This window comes from Aedes albopictus, chromosome 3, assembly GCF_035046485.1.
Source record: "Aedes albopictus strain Foshan chromosome 3, AalbF5, whole genome shotgun sequence".
NCBI lineage: Eukaryota > Metazoa > Arthropoda > Insecta > Diptera > Culicidae > Aedes > Aedes albopictus.
In genome coordinates this window covers 288,099,924-288,110,392 of record NC_085138.1, presented here as the reverse complement: position 1 = coordinate 288,110,392, position 10,469 = coordinate 288,099,924, and the positions used below count along the sequence as shown (strand labels likewise).

General features: G+C 37.5%; 1 protein-coding gene across 1 annotated transcript in view; it reads left to right on the top strand.

Moving 5' to 3' along the window:
- The first annotated feature begins 1,002 nt into the window (after positions 1–1,002).
- LOC109415835 (knirps-related protein) overlaps positions 1,003–10,469 on the top strand; it is a 141,961-nt gene continuing 132,494 nt past the window's right edge. The window contains exon 1 of the mRNA XM_029859894.2: positions 1,003–2,954. The gene's annotated coding sequence lies outside the window, so the exon portion shown is untranslated. The remainder of the gene's footprint in view (positions 2,955–10,469) is intronic.

Here is a 10,469-nt window from a genome sequence, read left to right as displayed (position 1 = left end):
GCATTAGAAAAATAAAAAAGGTAGATAGATATTCATTGAAATGGAAGTTTAGATAACAAATACTAAAAAAAAACTTTAGAAAGAAAAAAAAGAAAAACTTCGGGTTAGGCTTTTTAACTTCGTAGTCGTGCGGTCGACTACCAACTGTGCACCTATGCTGTGAACAACATATAAGCTTTTTTCAAGCATTTTGCAGCGCGTCCAGTAATGGACTAATGGGTTAAGCATAAGAAACCGTGTGCTTGATAAGTTAAGTGAATATTTTACACTATTCAATTTTCCTACAGTTGTGTTCCACTACATTGGAAATAAAGCTAAGCTATATTAAGCTGTATTGCGAAACACTTTTCTGCAAAATTCGATTGTTTATTCAGGTAGAAGTTACATTATAAACAAACTTGTTCGTCATAAACCATATTTATACCGTAGATCGTAAAGCAAGGATTCGTTTGCCAAAAAACCTACAACATTGCCGTACAATTCAATCGCACTGTATTTTCCTCAACTCTCTGCAGCACCCGGGTAGCGAATTTCGTCCGCATTTAGGATATTTACACTTTTTTAGCAAATTAGCAAACTGTTTTATTCCGCCTCCACTCGTTTTTGCCAGGGGGTAGATACCGAACGATGATCGCTCGGTCGGTTCTGCTCCGATAATTAGGGAGGACTCAGGCACCGAACGCAGCACCACACAAAAAAAAGGGGGCTGTCAATATAAATCAACCGGGACCCAAAACAAACCATAAAACAATAAACGATCCGTGGTGGCAGTCGGGGGTGCTGAATTGCCCGAAAGTGACTCAAGCGAGCGCTCCGTTATGCTTTTTGTATTGGGTGGAATTTATAGAACAGTGAGTAGGTACTCCGTGCGTCCGTAGTTGCGTCGTTAAGGCGATCTGCTAGAATACACAAAACGGTACGGAACGGGTACCCGGTCCCAAACTGCCGGAGTAGTATTAGTTGTGGTGAGTTTTATCATCACACCGATGTTGATCGAGTGTCGGACAAAAAGCAGCAGCGAACGACACCGTCGACGCGTGTAGACATCGCCGAATTGAAGCATTGTCAAACCAGATCAACGTTAGATCTGGATTCCGCCTCCGCCGATGCGCGTACGTACGATATCGCGTGCACATGTGTGAGCTGTGGTGGTGGCGGTGGCGGCGGTTATGCGGTGATAGAGTTGAATGAGAGTGACTCCGCCCCCGGGACCGGCCGGTTCCGTGCGCTGATTGGCTCGATCGTTTCCCCTTCTATCCGTTCGTTGGAAGCGGCTAGGGTTAGCGCGCGCGCGTGCTATGCCTACCTGTTGGGAGATCGTCTCTCGTCGTTGGATTAAGCAAGCATGCTGTCTTTGCCGTCTGCGCTTCGCACTGTATTCTCTGGTTGGGTGACGAGGGCTACACATACTACCGCAAGCGTGGTGGATTTCTACGTTGGGTGTACGATGGGGTGGTTTTACTGTGGACGCAATGTAGACAAGAGACTGGAAACCAATACCAGCGAGGGTATGTCTTGACTTGACTGCTGAATCTTCGTGCTTGGCAAGGGGTCTTTTTTGTCTTCTTGTGGTGTGCCGAGCAGCTCGGCGGTGATTTTCGGTTTCAGTTACTGAATGTGCGCGCTCTCGATCACATGGTGTGGTGCGTTGTGGAACGAGAGAAGGTTATTGTTTTGAACTCCTCTCAACCGGTTGAGTCTTCGAGTGCTGGCTGGTGCCTTATGCAGGTCGTAAGAAGACCCCGCCGAGTGGTTTATGTGCAGCAGCCGCGGCAGCAGCAGTAGTGACCAGCTGGTGCACCGATAACGAGGTAACCACGCGCCTTCCTCATCAGCAGTAGTGTTGCGCTTTGTGTTTCGTGGTGGTAGTGGTGGTACTTGCTGGTGGTGACGATACCCCGGTGGGTTCTGGCGAGCCCTTCTGGTGCAGGCAATCAGTGATCCGGCAGCGTGCGGGGTTAACAGTTCCGAAACCCCGGTTCAGCGAAACGGTTTCCGCTTTTTCAGTCTGTATTGTACCGTGAACGCATCGCGTTGTCGTGACGGATAGATTGCGCATGCGCATTGATAAGGGTGTGATATGTTTTCTTTTGTTGCAAGATAAACACAAACAAATTCGTGCTCCTCAGTGATATACAGTGAATAAAAACACAAAGCAGAAAGCAACGAGAAGAGATAATTGGATGCGTACGTTGGAAGATAGTTCTCCTCGCAGCTAATCGTTGGTAAACAGTGAATGAATTGCAAATTAACGAGTGACTTCAAATTGAAAGCAGAACAACCAGAACACAATAACAACAAATAGGCGAAGATCTCGTCCGAAGGGCAGGAACATATGCTGCTGTTGCTCCGTCCCGAGTGCTGCTTATCAGATCAGTGTTAATTGTTTCCCCACGCGACCGATCGTTCGTGGAGCAACATCGCCTCGTGCTGGTGATCTGTTTCTGAAAATTGATAGTGAAAACAACCTCACTTTTGTCCAAGGGTTTTTTGGATGAACTGGATTCTTGTCGAGTGGAGCAGCAAACGCGCGTGCACAGATCACATGTGATCCGATCATCGTCTCCTCGAGAGCTTAGAGCGGCGTCGATAATGTGGTGATAATACGGTTATAACGAGGAACACAAACAGAAGGCAGTTGACTTTTGACAGCTACGGTGATTTCGGAGTTTTTTAGACCCAGTTTAGTGTTTGGTCCAGTTCGGTGCCGTGGCACCTGGTGTAATTGAGCCCGGATAACGAGAGCTCCTCATCCGATCGGATCGATCCGGTGTTAATCAAATTTACTCTTTGGAAAAGTGTTTAACGCAAGCGTGCTATGGATAGCTGAATGCAGCAGTGAGAATTGAGCTGTTTAAGTTGAAAAGACGTGAATCAATCGAATACACTTGGTGTGTCAATTAGAGTGTAATAAAGAGGTACAAATTGAACGGTGACTAGGAGAATAAATCAAGGTAAGTCATTGGAAATTTGATCGCGATTATTGGAGATATAATATTGTTATAGTGCTAGACGAATGAATGTTCATTTGGAAACTTTTGATCTAAGACTACGATTTAGCAAAAAAAAATTGCTTCCATAAATTAGGAAGTTCTTATTATCAAAACGCTCCATTAAGCTCTTTTAAAGTTGTGTTAATAAACCACTTCCACGACACCTTGTGCTTACGATATATTTTACTGCATCTTTTGGGCCAGATCTGCCGACGGGATTCAATATATTATGGACTAGCAATAGTGCGGTGAACTCCGTTAAAAATATGTCTGAAACAGACTTAAACACCTATTCAGAAGAAGATGTAGATCTTGATATCTAATCTAATCACCTTTTTGGTGTGAGGTCCCAACTTGGACTGCACCTGATTTGCTTAACTTTCAATTTTCTGTTAATAAGCCAGTATGAACACGCGATGCATTTATTGCATTCGGTTTTCGAATGTTAAGTTTCTACTTAGCAGGAGTCCCCGGTACTTGACTTCATTCAACTTTGTTGATTGGAAACAAATAAATTCTTGGGAGATTTCTAGCAAAAAAGTGAAATAATTCATCCTGTTTACCATTTGGAAGACGAGCATTCCAATTGAAAATTTTCAAAAAAAAAATCATGTTCATCCATTACCAAATTTTAATCCAATAACAACTTCATTCGTCGTTCCCGCTTCAACACGAGTTCTTTCAGTCAAAGCTTTAGTTCGGATCATTTTTTTATTTTTTATTTGCATTAACGAGATTTTTAGCCCTGGGCAAGTTCATCTCGGGACCTACGCTTTACTTCCCTTCCGAAGGAAGAACTCACACTTTGCGAGTTTGTCGGGAGTGGGATTCGATCCCAGGTACTCGGCGTGATAGTCAAGTATTCTAACTATCACACCAGGTCCGCTCCACAGTTTGGATCATTGCTGCGACTGTTGCGACTGTTGGATGATAAGTAGAGTTTGGAACTCGCTTGTCAGCATATGCTACACATTGTTGACTTTTGTCATTTAATCAGTTTTACATTTGTAAATCGTTCAAACATATTCTACTTACGAAAAACTTTTTCATCATACCGAGAAACCAACTCAGACACCTTTTGCTTTTGCTGATTGAATTCTGTTAGCCTAATCGTTGACAAAAGTGATAAAAAATTAAAGATGTCTATTTGTTAAGCTGTGAAATGTGTCCAATTTTATGCCACACGCCAAAGTATCTAAAATAGGAGTTTGTTTTCGTTTTGGTTATTTTTATTTTTTATGCAGATTTAATACTATACACGGATTGTCAGCATGCATGACATTCATTCCCCCATATCCTAAGCCGTGGCACATAATCGACTTCTTATCTTGAAAGCTTTTTTTCTGCATTTCCAATTTTGTCCATACGAAGATGCACACCGCTCGCTCTCAGACGGAAACATCTAATCTCGCCTTCGATCAACCACATCAATCGACGACGACCACCACCATACACGCAGCAGCTCGACTCAATCCAAAGGCCCCCATCGGCCATCTTTCGCAACGTTTGCCCCCAAGTTAGGCACATCTCTTCACACACAGCACAGCCAGCGGGAAATCCCACACTACGCTGATTGTGTTGTGACACCTCGGCCGGCAACATCGATTGACGCGCTGCTGGCTGGCTGGCTGGCTGCTTGCCGCAATCGTTTAATTAATTTACCTCGGCTACGCAAAAGAAGATCTCACCAATCAACTGCTCAGCTACTCTGTAGTGTCTTGATCGCCGCCATTTCGGTGCCGCCAAAAACGCAACTCCTGCTCAAACACAGATCGATTTATGTTAATTAACACCCCACCGCGCGCAAGCGCGATTTCGTCGACTGCGATCCACCGCACCGTCCCGCGATGCTATTGGTCGAAAAACAAAGGTACCTTCAGAAACGGTAACAACCGTGTGCCTTTTTGTCGCCTTGAAGAGCCCTCCCCGAAGTTAGAGAATTGCCGATTCCTTCCTTACCAAAAAAAAAATCGTGAGAATTTACGACTCCGATCAATTAACATTTATTAAGTTTTATAGGTTTGGTGGCGGGGATGGGGTTGAAGGAGCACAGCACAACGTACCTGCAAGACACACAACTCTTGAGTGTGGAAAGTAATTAAATCCGACTAATGTGTTGCGGTCGCAGGTCCTAAAAGTATTACCTGTTTGACTTAAAAGCTTGAAAGTTGTGAGCTTTTTTTAAGTAATGCTAGATCGTTCAGAAATGGGACATTTAGAAATATGTATAAGAAACGTGTGACTGGAATCGACTGATCCATTTTTTTTTTCTAAATTTTTCACACCGGAAGCTCCTACATTGCTAAGCACTTTTCCAAACTTATGGATGGAAAAATTTAAAATCTAATCTTGTAGCGACTTTTCGAATCCTCTCTACACTCTTTCGATGAGTTTAAAAGTTTGGTTTCAATGGGGCACGTTCGGTGTAGTACTAGATTTGTAGTAATGAGCTGAATTTTAGTATGGTGAGAAGGTCAATTCTTCGTTTCTGCAAAGAAATGGTGCAAAAAGCATGGGTATTATGATTTCTTGCCTGATTTGATGCTGTTTGAGCAAAACTTTGGATAACTATGTTGTTTATGTTGCAAGAAATGGTGAAAACAACAACACTGTTGCCCAAAGTTTTGCTCAAACAGCATCAAATTAGGCAAGGAATCATAATACCCACGCTTTTTGCACCATTTCATTGCAAAAACGGAGAATTGATCTTCTCACCATACTGAAATTCGGCTCATTACTACAAATCTAGTACTTTACCGATCTGTCCTATTGGATATAAAATCGATTTTTTGTTTCATTTTCTGCCAAAAATGCTCACTGCATACTCCTCATTCGCCGTAACCAATGGTCCGATTGAGCTGAAATGGTTACTCTTACTCACCTACATCTTATGCTTTTGATAAATGTTCTTTGAGTTTGAACTTGTTTGATCACATTAAAAATACATATTTCTATATTTATTTTGATTTAAAAAAAAATATTATTTTTTGATAAGCTGATCAATGGCTTGACTTCCAACGATTTGACGCACATACTTTGTTGAGATGATCGAAAGTTATTGCATTCAGCTTTATATTCATGCCTAAAGATTTGACATTTGTACACCACAACGTCAGATATTATAATTTTGGTATTTTTTTTATTTTTTTATATTGTTCTTTTCATTTTACGCAGTATTTTTAAAACTGTTACGTACTTTTAGCACAATTTCAATGCAATCACGTGATAATGCGTGTAAAATTTTGGTGGTCGATTGATTTTTATCGTTTTCGTTTCATTTTCGTTATTGGTTCGTTATTGGTCGTTAGTCGAATCAAGTACAAGACACTGAAGACGACCTTACAGTTGAGGTCGAAATACGTATCTGTCAAAGGATGCAAATTCTTAGTGGAATTCAAAGGAACCGTACTTAACCCGATTTTCTTTTATATTTCTCAGTTTTATTTTATTTTATGTGCATTTTATAGTGGGCATTATTATTGAAACTATGCCAATGTTTGTGTTTTGATTTAAAGTACACCTGTGACAGCTGAAAATAGTTTTTTTTCTGTGTAATGAATGTGTAATGTAATGAATACTGAGTAAATACCATTTCCACCCACGATGGCATAATCAGTTATCTATTTTTTTTCCTTGATCAAAATTATATTTTAAATATATTTTATTTATTTTTATTTTTTTTTAAATTATATTAAAAAAAAATAAAAAAAAAGCTTGAACTTACTTTATCTTATCGTGTATTTTTTTTAATGGTTTACTACATGTGTGAAAAGGGAAACCATTCAACTTCCTCTGGTTAAGACTAAATATGATTACTGACCAGTTTCACCGAGATAATGCCAATACTTGCCATCAAGGAAGATTTATTCCAATTTTTATTATTTTTTAAATCTAAACAAAGTTACCCTTTCATGGTTTTGACTGCAACTTTCTAAACCGTATTAATACGATAGAAATCACGGTTAAACCGCGTTGACCTAAAGCTGCCTCAAAAGTATACCACAATCTCACGCTTTCTGTCAATTTAGTCGATTTTTTCATGTTTGTGTGACTTGTATCACGTTTCCATGACTTTGTGTGATAGATATGACATTTATATTCAAAAAATAGCAAATTCATCATCAAAACAATATGTTTGTTCTGAAATATATAACTGCTTCCGCTTTGGATGTTGAAGAACAATGCTTGCGTTAAGTATTATAAAGGCGTATCTAAAATGATCGATTTTTCTTTATGTTTTTCGATGCAGAACAACTCGCACTAGCATGTAGAACCATAAAAAAAAATTGGAAATGATTTTCCGGCCTAGTTATTGACCAAAGATAAAATCGATAAAGAGAAATCAATCATTGTAGATACGCCCGTCTGATAGTAAGCACGAGAATTATATCAAATCGTATCGCTCTGGTGTTAGTCTTACATTGTAGAAGTTTTACATTTGCTGAATGATGCTCATCAGAACTAGACAGTCACTTCCTTTCACATGAAGCACGCAGTATAGGACGATATTAAAATACATGTGTCTGAGACCGTGAAGAGGTCTGGCTTTTCCGAAAAAGTGTGAAAAAAGAAAAAAAAAACTTGCGGTAATGGGTACCATAAATGCACTTTTTTTGCAAGTTTTGCTAGAGCTAATTTTGTTTTTTTTTCTATTACTTAGTACCCTCGGAAAATTTTGGTCAGATGTCAGCATGTTGAGGAGGCACAACACTTATTGACGAAATTTGGAAAATTATAGGCAAAATCTGCTTCACCCAGAAAATTTTTCAACAAGTCGAATGTGTTTCATGATTTTGTCAAATTATCCAGGTATTTTTTCCTCGAATCCATGTATTGTTTATCATACCAACTACATAACGGGAAAAACTGGGAAAAGTTGATTTTTTTTTAAAGAATTACAAAGAACCTGGAAAAATCTTGGAATTGACAAGGAATTCTGGAGTCAATCCGGCGATTTTTAAAGCCTCTATAATAATAAAAAAAAAATCCGGCGATTACCGGTGAAAAGAAATTTTTATTGAAATATAATTATGGATTCAGTAAATAAGAACACCTAGAATTAGGTTAAACTGTACCAATATGGATTTCCTTAAGAAATTCTGGTGGAATTTATTGGAACATTGCTTGCTTTTCTTGAAAAAGTCTTTAAACATTCATGGAGTCGATTTGGCCAGATAATCGAGGGGACATTCGATATTACTGGTAAACCTTGAGATATATTAAAGCCTATCTCGGAGTAATATCTGGAAAGAATTTCCAAATTCTCAAAAAAAAAACTTTTCTAAAGGTTTTGTTCGGTAAATCCTTCAGGGGATATCTAACTGTGTTTCTTACAGAATATATAAACAAGTGCCTCTGGAATAGCTGGCGAAGTTTTCGGTATACCCTATGATCAAAGCCAGCAACTGATAAACCTTACAAAGCTGATAGACCATATTTTTTCATAAAATAATAAAATTGTTTATAACAATTTTAGTCTTTCTAAAACATTTATCCATGGTTTTAAATGCTTGGTATTACACTGGAGTCCTAAAACCTCATTTGCAATAGTTATATTCACATCCTCGATTATTTCATGTTTTATTATGTGGTTTCGGTGAAACTACTGGAAGGAAATTCTTGGTATTGCACAAAATTTGTTCGTACAGAATTTTTTCTTAAAAATCTTTTTTTTTATTCAAATGTTCATATCATTTTATTACGTCAATCAAAAAAACTGAAATTTTGACCAAACATTAACAATATATTAAAGCTCCATTGGTGAAATTTAGCGCGATATCAAGAGCGAGATTGAATTAATTTTCAGAAAGTACTTTTAGTAAAACTTTTAGTAATATTTCACGGTTTTTTAATCACATCTACAATACTCTATATATCTCAAAGAATATTGGAAGAATTATTTTCAAACTGTTTTGAGTAAACACTAGTTTCAAATGTAGTTCAGTGGGTCATGCATCAAAATAATGCATTAAGAGAATTTTAAGAGATGGAAAACACTTGGAAATTGTATTATTCAAAATATGATGAATTTCCAACTTCTACTCTGAACACTTACATTTTTTTACATATTTTTTGTAGTGAACGTAAACATTATTCGAAACTGCATATGGAAGCCTTAAGTACTGTAATAACAAAAAAATGTAATACAAATAAATGAAAATGTTGAATCCAGTACATATTGAGATATAATGTTTTTAAAATTATTCAAATATTTTGTTTAAGACCTTTTAGAAGTATGACAAGGTATGCCTAAAATATGCCGAGGACCTGGGATCAAATCCTACTCCTAACATACTCACAAAATGTGGGTTCTTCCTTTGGAAGGGAAGTAAATTGTGGGTCCCGAGATGAACTAGCCTAGGGCTAAACATCTCGTTAAAACAGATAAAAAATATCGCCCGAATCTTTGAATACTCTCGCCCAATTCTGAAATTATATTATTGAAACTCGCCTTTGTGAGAAAAAGGCAAATCCTCTGGAACAAAAGAAATGGTTAAGCCGATTGGATTGTTGGATTTCTTGAAAATTGTTTGAAATAACATTTTGTTTTTTTTTTCTTTAAATTTTTTTCAAACATTTGTTTATATATTTTAAACTTCAATATTTGCGCGTCTCAATTCGTCTGCAGAGTGACTTCTCTTTCATATAGAAAAAAAATATAAAAATTGACCAAATAGTAAAAAAAAATGAAAGTACTTAAATTTTCATTAGCTGGAAAGTAATTCAGCCTCAAGAACTCAAAATGCCAATACAACGTTTGCCGCAACAGCTAGTATAGCTGTAGAGCAGTAGAAAAGAAGTTTCTGTGCAAAACTACAATGTTTTTATCACGGATATTTACAATATGCTTGCCGAATAAGATCCGGATGAACAAAATAATACATATTTATGTCAATATGAGCGTCATTTTTAAGACGGCGAGAGGCTTTTGGAACACGTGTGGGTACTGTAAATTGACGGTAGCTTTTACATTTTTACCATATATAATGAATTTGTCAGAAATCTCACCAAAGTCTCAACCAATTTTATTTTTCCAAACATTCAACCTAAAGATCTCTATCAATGAGCGGCTAATTTATAAATTTTGTCTGGAATTATATCCCAACTTTTCTAATAGTTTCGCCGAAAACTTCGAGCTGCTTCTTCTTTTCCAGAAATTCCACTAGTTTAACCGTAAAAAAATGTGTCTTGAAACCTAAAAAAATCAAAAAACCATGTAATTTTATGTTTGTACAAACTTATCCTAGTTAACATCCTGCAGTCTAGTTTAAGGCAAAACAGGAAGCATTTAATGTTTTGTTTTGTTATTTTTTTATTGAATAACGAAGCAAATATTTCAAAATTGATGTCCCTTTAGAGTTAGAAAGGTATCTTTTAATTTTCTTTCCTGGTGAAAATATTTTTTTTTTTTACAAAAAATCATTTTTATTTTTATTTTTTATTTTTTATTTGTAAACTATTTAACCAAGAATTTAA